Source organism: Ipomoea nil, unplaced genomic scaffold (assembly GCF_001879475.1).
Source record: "Ipomoea nil cultivar Tokyo-kokei standard unplaced genomic scaffold, Asagao_1.1 scaffold0233, whole genome shotgun sequence".
Classification (NCBI taxonomy): Eukaryota; Viridiplantae; Streptophyta; class Magnoliopsida; order Solanales; family Convolvulaceae; genus Ipomoea; species Ipomoea nil.
Window position 1 is genome coordinate 924,468 of NW_017616661.1, and position 12,070 is coordinate 936,537.

Here is a 12,070-nt window from a genome sequence, read left to right on the forward strand (position 1 = left end):
TATGAAAGTCAATCTAGATTCATAAGAAAATCTGAAAGGAAATATGCAATCTTGTAATGGAACAAATAAACAAAAAATATAAAACTTACGCATTATCGCAGATTTGAAAGTCAATCAGTTTTGTGGCTTTACCACCCACAATCTTGTCTACAGGGTTATATATCTCCACCACACGACCTATAACATCTGAAACATATTTAAAGAATATAAGCAGTCATTATATGCCTAAGCAGTTGTATTAGTAATAGTACAATTAGGATTTTACCAATGAGCTCCTTGTCATTAACTTCCTTGGGATCTTTCAAAGACTCAAAACTTGTAAGCCGAAACATAAAAAGTGGAAAGCCTATAGAGTTGATCTGTTTGACTTCTGTTTTGTAATTAAACTTGAGCATATACTTATGCTGGGTGACCTTGTAAAGGTAATAGTTTGTAACAGCATAGAAGTTCTTTATCTCATACAGTTGGCCTTCTTTTAGCACATCTTTGTATTTGACAACATCTTTATTCTGAATATTAGCATGTATATAATCTCCCTGTACAGAAATGTAAATACGGTATGCTTAAAATATGAGCAGTAAGTGATATAGAAATTTAGATTGAATCATGCTTCTGTTTTACAAAACTATTGCTGATTTACAGTGAACATGTAAACATGCTTCTGTTTGCAAATGTATTTAGTAAACAAATATAGAAGCTATACATGTACAGGAATGGTATATATATAGAAACATGCTTCTGTTTGCAAATTTAGTCAATAAAAAAATATAGAACCTATACATGTATAGGAATGCTATAGGATGCCAGTTGGTTGACAAAATTGAAAATAATCCCTGACTTTTACAAATAGGAATGCTATATATATGGAAAAATGCTTCTGTTTGCAAATGTAGTTACTAACAAATTATAGAAGCTATGCATGTATAGGTATAATATAGGATGCCAGTTGCTTTACAAAAATGAAAATAATCACACCTTCTGTTTTACAAATACGAATGCTATATATATATATGGAAACATGCTTCTGTAATACTAAAATCTTCTGTTATTCAGTGAATGTGTAAACATGTATATACTTTAAGATGAATTAAATAAAAATGCTATAGAAGTGTACCTGATCATCATGGAGAAGACACTCCATACTCTTGACGTTACTACCTACCCTCCTCTCAGGCACATCATAGATCCGTACACAACGTACTCTAATTCCCCTTTGCTTGTGGACAGGATGGATATCTTTGATAGCAATGAAAAGGGAAGGCATTGTACTACTATTTCGAAGAAGAATAGTGATGGGCAGGGTTTAGGGTTGAATAAAATGGACATCAAAATCTGGAGGTAGCCTTTTATAGGCAACAATCACATTTTGAATTACACCTCTCGAAGAGTTTTCATGATGATCAAGCCTTGGAACACCAAAAATGCATTAAATGTTGGTGTTGGTTTAAGTTTAAATTATATAATCTTGAGTTATGTAAATAATTTTCGTCTTTATTACTATATATCACCAGCATGGATTGTAAATATATATAGACATTTCAGTAGTGGTCTACTATTAAAAGTAAAAACCATTCGAATCCTCAGATATTTTCTGCATTGGTAAGGTAAAAAGTAGTATTTAAAATATTATTTGGAATCTGTACATTAATAAAGGCAGCATTAAATAGCCGAATTTTTGTTAGACAGCACAGCAAACAACATCGTATACAACGAGCACTAAAATGCAATAGACAATAACATAGGGGTAAAACGACGGCGTATTCATTTGGGCGGGATAATTTTTTAGGCATCAAATTGTTGCTTTATTATAGAGTTAGATTAGATTAGATTAGATAGCATCTTGCCCTCTTCTTCAGTTGCTTTTCAATTTTATTATTATTATTATTATTATTATTGAAACGCCTCCTCTTCAGTTTCTTCTCCCATTTTTTATTATTAAATTTTATTATTATTATTATTATTATTATTATTATTATTAGTATACAAAGAGAGAAATCAAAAAATTAGAAAAATGAAAATCTAGAAGAATAGGAATGAAAATTAGAAAATTGGAGAAATGGAAAAATGGAGGAATAGAGAAAGAAAATTGGAGAAATGGAAATGGAAAAATGGAGAAATGAAGTAAACGACCCCTATATCTTTCATCTCATGTATTCTGCAGACCCATATCTTTCATCTCATGTACTCTGCAGACCCATTTCAAACTTTCTCATGCTTTTTCTTTTTCAAACGTAAATCTCTTTCCTCTCATCTCCTTCAGTAGGATTAGTAAATGTTCATAGACACAATATATGCTCCGTAAACAATAATAAGATTGTTTTAGCTACAAGAAAAGAAAATTTCTGCATCGACGAGGCGATGGTGCTCAGTTTTGCAGCAAAGGGAATCTTGCTAAAGATCTATACAGCTTCCATGTCATTGATCTAGATCTATGTCCATTTCAATGGCCGATTCCTAGTTATCTAGTTCAGTGGAGGAGTCTACCACTACAAGAAAAAACAATTTTAGTGACAAAAAATTAGTGACGGGTAAAGAAATCCCTCACTAAATGTGTTATTTACATATTTTTTTGTGAGAGTTAAAAATTACTCTGCCTAAAAGTTTTTGATTTAGTGACAAAATTTTAACTTTATATTTAATTTAAAATTATACTCTCGTTATTGGTATGAAAAATTTTGTTACTCTTGCTATTGATGCCTGAAAATTATTTTAGTCAAAAATTATTCCCACAAAAACTCTTTTTTTATTGGCGCCCTGCATCTCTTCCTTATAAAATTTAATTATTTTACTAAAATAAAGTTTTAATTTACGGCCACGTACACACCCTTCTATCTTCTCTTTCGACCTACTTGCATCTCACCAGCACTCACCATCTCTGTACAATATCTCTCTATCTCTTCACTCCCTCTACTTCCCTTCACTCCACCATAAATCATTGTGGGTTTTCTCAGGTATAATCACCAAATAATCACAAGGTAATTTCTTAGTTTTCTCTTCTCCTTTTTTTTTTCCCCCCGTATTTCTGTATTATACTGATGTTAGGGCTCAAAAAGCCTCTGTGCTTAAACCATACAAATTAAGAGTCTCATAGGCCTTTGGATTTCATACTGGAGTGGCTATAGGTTGACGCTAAGAGAGATCTTTTCTTCCGAATTCGAACTAGATTGTAGGTTTGAAAGAAAAAGAGATGTACCTTTGGGCTAGATTTCTATCTTACATGGTAGGGCTATAGCTAATAGTACATAGAGCTTTTCCTATTACCAAAACTCTAGTAAGGTGCTTGCTATTAAGAAAACCTTTGAGAACCGTATAGCCCAGCCAACAAAGAAAAAATAGCATTATCTGTAAAGTCTTAGTTTTCAATTTCACCTCTTTTCTCTGTTTCGGTTGGGTAAATTGATATGTGTGTTTTGATTTATAATTTTTTAATGTCTAGATCTAAATCTATAGCACGGGTTATTGTTTAGATTTGTATATACGAATCTTATGAATTGTACCTGTAATGTATTTGTATGTATATTTAAGTTGTCTTTCTCTAAGTATTAAAAATTCTTATTGGATGATCACTAGATTATGCTGACGTTTTATGAGATTGAGTTTTTATAGTTTTACCATAACAACAGTACACTGACATTCTTGAGTAATTGATAAATTTTATAATACTAGTGACTATATATTTGGTTCGATTTCTGCCAAGCACCTTGTGCTCAGATGACATGTAGTGACCTCTTCAATATGGGAGGTCATGAGATCGAGCCTCAGTGGAGGCGTTGTTGACTCTGTGTGAGGGGAGTGTAAAGGTGATGGGAACCTTTAGTTATACAATAGCAACACTACTATAAATTTGGTTAAACTCATACTTTTAATCACATTAGTTTTTATTGTTAGTGTTAAACTATTAACTATGACAAATTAAACAAAATACAGAGAAATTGTTAGTGTTAGCTATGACAAGATTTAGTGTTTAGTGCATGTGTGAGAATATACTATAGCAACTTGCCTTTGAATCTTTCATTCTATTTTGGTCGGTAAATAAATATTGTCTCCTTACTCTTTATGATATGCTTGAATGAAACATAATTTATCTAGTTTGAATGAGTAAACTTCATAAAAAGTTTTTGCTAAAATGTTTGTTTAGTTTTTTTTTTCTTAATTTTTTTCATTGATTATATGTGTTGGAGGATAAAAAAGATAAAAGATGAAAATATCTTTTTTCCTTCTTTCCTTCCCTCTTGTAACCGTCTCTCCCTCTCCCTTTATATTGTATTCAACACTCAATACAACTTACTGCATTTTTTCCTTTTCTCTCTTCTCTCCAAAGCTTCATAATGTAATTGCTTAGTTTCCAACATGGTATCAGAGCGGCGGAAGCTCATCCACGCTGCTGCATTTTCCGGTGCCGGAGAAGTCGATGAAGCGAAGCGACACCGACACCTGAATAGCCAGTTCATCCAAATCCTAGTTAATCCGTAGAGGATAATTCCGATCCATCCGCAGAGGGTGCGTAGCAACAAAGCCGATGCTCGATCACTAGTTAGATCAGCATCTTCAATGATTCCGCAGAGGAATTTGAGTTCGGAGCAACAGATTTCCGTAGCCGATCCGCAGCGGAAGGCGATCCAAGGAATCTGTCCATCGCTACCGATCATTGCGGCGTTGCTGGAGGCAGAGCTCAAGGACGCCATAGCCGTTCCGCATCGGACCTGTTCACCCAGAGAAAATATAGTCGAAAAGATCTGGAAAATCCAGCATCCAAATCTCTCTCGATCCGTCTGCAAATTCGGTCTCAGCAAAAAGAGAGAGAGAGAGATGAGCAAGATCATCAACGTACACTTCGGCCAGGCCGGAATACAGGTCGGCAATGCCCGCTAGGAACTCTATTGCCTTGAGCATGGCATTGAATCTCCCGTTCAAGCGATCTCCACAGTCGTTCCGCAGCGGAAGGAAGGAGTTTGCAATCCTTACAGCGTTGAGAGTCTTTCGTTGTCCGGAAAAGTTAGGAAGCCGAACAGTGAAATCATGAGCGCAACCAAAAAGGCAGAGGAAATTGACGAGAGTGAAATTTCGAGTCAGAGAAATTTTTCCGGCAAGGTTTCGGAGTTCAGAGAATGGAAAGTGAAACGAAGCAAGGATGCGTCTGAGATGAATGACAGTGATGTCGTTTCATTTAATTGTGCTTTCTCTTCTCTCATTCATTCATTAATGAGGATGAAGATAGTGAAGAATTGCTTCGCCGGCGGTGAACTCGTTGATGTATTGATACATGGACGCTGCAAGGCTGTTGAAATTCGTAAGCAGCTAGCAAGAAAGCATTACATTCATCATGTGTTTTGGGAAAACGAATTTGAGGACGAGAAACCACTAGAGTTTAGAGAGATGGGGGCGAGGCCGTCGGGAAGCAAGGTGGCTTCAATGGCGTCTCCGCTGCATGTCAACGGTGAAGATAACAGTGTTATTGCGAATTCCGGAATGAGTTTTGAAGGTGGTTGGTACGTCGTCAGTCAAGATCAACAACAAATTGGCCCTTATACTGTTGTTGAGTTGCGAGAGCATTATTCAAGCGGGTATCTTGTGGAGAACATTCTTGTGTGGACTGAAGAGAGAACTGATTGGCAGCCGCTATCTTCTATTCCTGGATTGTTGGTGGATATACCTCAACAGAGCACTGGTCATTCAACCGGTGTGACCTTTGTTAATGATGAAGACAGAACTGGTGGATACTTTGACTTGAAACTAGATATGATAAAGACATTGTCCTTTCTATCAACCAAAGTTGGCCATAGCAAATCACCTATATTGTACAACAAAGCTTTTAGATCGATTGGGTTCAATGGAGTTTATATTCCTCTTCTGGTAGATGATGTTGCAAATTTCTTGAAGACCTATTCTTCTTCTGATTTTGCTGGCTTCAGTTGTACGATTCCACACAAGGAGGCTGCCCTTGCAAACTGTGATGAAGTTGATCCCATTGTTAAGTCAATAGGGGCTGTAAATTGCATTATAAGGAAAGCTGCTGATGGGAAATTATTTGGCTGCAATACTGATTATGTTGGTAGTGATGATTCTGATAAGAGAATTATTGATTGGCTAGCATCAAATTTCAAGAAGGATGAAGACTCTCTGATTGTTCATTGAAGAGTTGCCATGGCAAGTATGGCTTGAAGTAGGTGGAAGACTTTCTGAATTGCTTGTTCCTCCCGGAAAATGATTGCATGTTCTAAGCAACAGTTTTATTGTTTTTTTTTTCTTTTCGTTTTTTTTTCGTATCTAAGCTGGGCATGTAGAATCTACACACTCCAGCTTACGGGGGGGGGGGGGGGGGGGGGTGTTGGAGGATAAAAAAGATAAAAGATGAAAATATCTTTTTTCCTTCTTTCCTTCCCTCTTGTAACCGTCTCTCCCTCTCCCTTTATATTGTATTCAACACTCAATACAACTTACTGCATTTTTTCCTTTCTCTCTTATCTCCAAAGCTTCATAATGTAATTGCTTAGTTTCCAACAATATGGGTTTTGTTTTCTCTTTGAGGATATTCTATTTTGGGTGAATTTTATGAAAAATTTTCTAAATTGTAATTATGCATTCTATATTTAGGAATTGATAGTTATATTTTTAATTAAATCATAAAGTTCTTTGTTTTCTTGTCTGTATCTTGAAAAAAGAAACTAATTCATGGAAATTTGGTTGAAAAAAGGTAAACAAAAGAAGACAATTTGATTCTTGAAAATCATGTAGATTTCGATATATTATATTATTTTTTAGAATACTTTATATATAATTAATTTTTTAGTTAATAAAATATCATTTATATTAAATTCAGGTTTCAATTTTTGCTATAGAGCTTCCATTATTCTATTTATAATGGCACCTAGTAAGAAATGGATGAGTTTTTTCAATGACCGGTTGAATGAACAATATAAAGATGGTGTTAAAAAAATTGAATTATGCATTTCTCAAGACTGGTGAAGAGCATAAAATACGATGTCCGTGTGTCAAGTGTAAGAATAGTGGTTATAGATCTCGTGAAGTGGTTGAAATGCATCCAGTGTATGAAATTTTGCCAAATTATACATTCTGGTATCACCATGGTGAAAGGCGTGGTGAACCACAATCTGATAATGATGAAGAAGAAGAAAGTGAAAATGATGAGGAGATTCAAGAACTATTACAAGATGTATATCCTGATTATTATAGCTTTGGTAAGAGTGAGTCTAATATTGGTACTTCAAGTCATATTGAGCATGGAGACGAACCAAATGAGGAAGCAAATGCATTTTACAGGCTGTTAAAGGACTTTGAGCAACCGGCTTACCCAGGTTGTGATACCTCTAAGTTATTGATCATTGTCAAATTGCTTTATATCAAGAGCATTGGTCGATGGAGTAATGAATCATTGATATGTTGCTACAAATGTTAAAAGACATACTCTCATCGGTTCATCTTTGCCAGAAACATATTATGATGCCAAAAAAATTATTAGAGATCTTGATCTCTCTTATGAAAAAAATATATGCATGCATTAATAATTGTATGTTGTATTGGAAAGATGATGATGAGTTTGGTTCATGTAAAATTTGTGGTGCTTCAAGATGGAAAGAAGATATTCACGGTGGGAAATTAAAATTAAAAGTAATGGCAAAAAAGTGTCATTGAAGACAATGCGATACTTTCCTTTAAAGCCAAGGCTTCAGAGATTATTCATGTCTAGGAATATAGCTTCTTTTATGAGATGGCATCATGACTCAAGAGTGGATGATGGAGTGATGAGGCATCCGGCTGATTCTATGGCATGGAAACACTTAGATGAAATTCACAAAGATTTTTCTTCGGAGCTTCGAAATGTAAGACTTGGTCTTGCAAGTGATGGTGTAACACCCCACTTTTCTTAATCTAAATTCTCAAATACTTAACTTAATAAGACAAGCTAAACAAGAAATAAAGAAAGATTTCAATAACTTAAACCAACTAAAAACCAATCAACGGGTGTTACTGCCACAGTCACCACTTGAGGTGACTGCACATGCTAAAAAGGGAAATAAACTAACAAGTCAACTTCATTAAAACTTAAAGCTTGGGGTACAACTCAGGTGTCCAGCACCAACAAAAGATCATACTAAATCATTACAAACGACTAACATCAACATTAGTATCAAGTCAATAACATCCAAAAAGATACTAACTAAGATCTAACATCTCATCTACGCACTACAACTACTCGTGCGGTTATAAAAACAGTAAAAAATAAACTGTCGTATTCAAATTCCATCGCCAGGTTTTTGTGGTCTGTTACCACTTTACCCAGACCTTCTAGCCATTGGACACCCAAAATGGCATCTGCTCCAGAAAACTCCAATATATGGAAGTCTGCGACAAAGTCTCCTCCTTGCATACGAAATTGCACATTTCGGCATATACCGTCACTATGGAGTTTTTCGCCATTGCCCACTGCGACAGAGAAGCAAGTCGTTTCATCAATGGGTAAGTGAAGGAACCGTGCAATCTTTGGTTGGAGGTAATAATGCGAGCTCTCTGTATCAACAAGAACGCTGAAGGACTGGTTCCCACGCTGGCGTTCAAGCGAAAAGTGCGAGGTCCCATGGTCCCAACTAGAGCATGTAACGAAATCTCAGGTTGATCATGTGGTGGCTCTAGTGTTTTGGGCTCAACGACGTCAGCCTCATACACCACGTCATCTGCCGCATCAGCCGTCACAGGTGGCTCATCCACCAGAAGTAGAGGTGGAAATGGGCCAGGCCCCTCCACAGGGGCCCATAGCCTGGCCTATTTAGGGCTTGGCCTGGCTTTAATAAAACAGGCCAGGCTTAAGCATATTTAAAAGCCTGTTTAGGTAAATAGGCTCAGGCCTATATATAAAAGCCTGGCCAACAAGCCTGCAGGCCTGGCCTGTTTATATATAATATATATAAAATATATATTTAATATTTAATTATTATATATTACATTTTATACCTATTATCTTTTAATATTTATAATATAACCCAGTATATATATATATATATATATATATATATATATATATATATATATATATATATATATAACTTATCTACTTATCTAAATTTCTAATAACCCTAACCCTAACCCAGCGTCCCCGCGACTCTGCGTGTCTGCGTTTCTTCCCAACATTCGAAATCGCCGACACACATGAACAACACTCCGGCGACTCCAGCAACTCCAGCGAGGCTTCGAGCGGAGAGGCGGTGCGGCAAGGCGAGGCGAGGTAGTGCGGCGAGGCAGCGCGACTGCAAGTTGGAACGTTCAGGCTACTAGCGACCGGCAACCGGCGAGGTTAGTGAAGTTAGTGTTCTTAATATACCATTTTTTTTTATATTTAATATACTATTTTAGTGTTTAATATACTGTATAATATACTGCTAATCTGCTATATACTGTATAGTTAATCTGCTAATCTGCTAGTGAAGTTAGTATTTAATATACTGTAGTTTAGTTTAGTTTAGTTAGTGAAGCTAGTGAAGTTAGTGTTTAATAAATTATAATCTTTAGTCTAGTTATACTGCTAGTGCTAATAAATTATAATCTGTTGTTTTAGTTTAGTTTAGTAATAAACTGAGTGTTGTTTTAGTTTAGTAATAAATCTTTAGTTTAGTTTAGTAATTAATCCGTTGTTTTAGTTTAGTTTAGTTTAGTAATAAACTGAGTGATGTTTTAGTTTAGAAATAAATTGATTAGTTATAAATTATAATCTTTAGTTTAGTTATACTGCTAATAAATTATAATCTGTTTAGTTATACTGCTAATATTATATACTTAGATAGTTAGATGTTACTTTGTTTATGTGTAATTGTGTATTGATGGTTAAATATTTATAAAATTATATAGGATGACAAGTAACAATACAAATGAATCTATTCCTGAAAAAGTTAATGTGCAAGTTACAACTACAACTCCATCAATTTCTTAAGTCAACCAATTGAAATTAACAATTCTGAAGAAGTCAATAGGGTTGATAATGATTCAATCTTAACAAAAAAAAAAACGGAAAAAAACATCTGCGGTATGGAATAATTTTGAAGAAATTGTACTTGCTAATGGTACAAATGTGTTTGTATTGTAAGGAAAAGTACTCTACTCATGGAAAGGGTGGAAGCACTAGCTATCTTAAGAGGCACTCAGAGATTTGCTTGCAGTGCAAGTTGCATATCTCTCGAGATAATAAGCAAACAACGATACAATTTCGTCCGCCTAGTGAATCTGGTGGTAATCCTTTTATTGTTTCTAATGCTAAATACTCCAATGAAAAGATGAGAGAGATTATTGCTAGTGGAATCATGGTGCATGAGCGACTATTTAGCATCGTAGAGGATGACATGTTTGTTAGGAATAAAGTGTAATGGTTTTGATATGCCAAATTTGTATTTGTAGATCCCCCAATTTTATTTATAGGTCTAGTAGAGTCTTAGACCATGATTGGGAAATTATTTAAATTGTAAAAGAGAAAAACAGAGGAAGATGCATGAAAATAGAAGAAGAAGATTTAAAGCCTAAAATCAAGAATTTGTCTGGAGAAAATGACAAATTGAAGAAGAAGATGAATGATACAATAATTCACGTCAATGCTACTCAAAGAAGATATCCCAGAAGAATTTTCGTGAAGAAAATTAATATTGGAAGAATGCATGAAATTGACTTGGAGATCAAGCATCTATGGAAAGAAATGAGTACATCAAATGTGATTGGAGATTTAATCAAAAGCTGTACGGTAATCAAAAGCTGTACGGATGAAGTGGATGATGCTTGATATGTTATGTGAAAGGCTCAAGTTTGAAACTCATCATCAACAATTTTACAAGGTAAAATTTGAGAAGCCAAATTAAATTAATCTGATGGAGTTTTGGGCGCTAGTTTAAGCTTTGGGTGCCGCAATTGATTCCCAAAGGAATTGGGAGCCAGTTCGAAGCAATTGCACTTGGCGAAATTTGAAATAGCAATTGCACTTGGGAGCCAATTCTTCATAGCAATTGAAATTGGGAGCCAGTTCGAAGCAATTGCACTTAGGAGCCAATTCAAAAGAATTTGAAATAGCAATTGCACTTGGGAGCCAATTCTTCATAGCAATTGAAATTGGGAGCCAGTTCGAAGCAATTGCACTTAGGAGCCAATTCAAAAGAATTGGGAGCCGATTTCATAGCAATTGAAATTGGGAGCCAGTTCGAAGCAATTGCACTTAGGAGCCAATTCAAAAGAATTGGGAGCTGATTTCATAGCAATTGAAATTGGGAGCCAGTTCGAAGCAATTGAAATTGAGAGCCAGTTTCAGAGAAAAAAAAAATTGAAATCAATTGAAATTGGGAGCAAGTTTCACATGGGGAGCCAGTTTCATTCAAATTGGGAAGCAATTGAAAGCAACAGGAGCACATGAGGAGCCAGTTTCATTCAAATTGAGCAACAGGAGCAGTTTGGGAGCCAATTGCAAGTCAAAGTCAATTGGGAGCCAATTATGGAGAAATTCAAATTGGGTGCCAATTACAAGCCAATTGAAATTGGGTTTCAATTACAAAGGAGAAATTCAAATTGGGTGGAAGTTCAAAGCCAGTTTGAAGTCTGAGAACACCCAGACGTGAGAATGAAGAAGAAGATACAAAGACCACTCCAGAGCTGATTAGAGAAGCCATTCTACACCAAAACTGAGACCCAGATATTCTCACTCAAACGTTAAACCAGAGGAATATCAGATGAAGTTTGGAAGCTCATTTACATGGAGATGAAGCTCTAACAACGGCTAGCTTATCCTTTCTGACATCTTTGCAGAAGATAAGATAAGATCTCTGACAAAAAGATACAAGATTTCAAAAATTAGAGCGTCTCTTTCCAACGGACAGATTCTCATTACCAGCTATAAAATGATGAAGATATGAAGACTTGAAGATGGGGAAACATAGAGCATACAATAGAGCAAGAGCATAAAATTCGAATCCATAAAAGGGATCGAATAGAGCAATTAAGCTTGAAAGAGCATAGAGCAAAAATCTCATTTGGTACAGAGCATACCAAAAATCTTCAAGTGAGAAGTGAGAAAAGAAAAAGAACT

General features: G+C 35.4%; 1 protein-coding gene across 1 annotated transcript in view; it reads left to right on the forward strand.

The window, feature by feature from the left end:
* The first annotated feature begins 9,302 nt into the window (after positions 1 to 9,302).
* Positions 9,303 to 12,070, forward strand: part of LOC109194092 (2,4-dichlorophenol 6-monooxygenase) — a 30,220-nt gene continuing 27,452 nt past the window's right edge. Inside the window, exons 1-2 of the mRNA XM_019344975.1 lie at positions 9,303 to 9,318; positions 11,651 to 11,654. The gene's annotated coding sequence lies outside the window, so the exon portion shown is untranslated. The remainder of the gene's footprint in view (positions 9,319 to 11,650; positions 11,655 to 12,070) is intronic.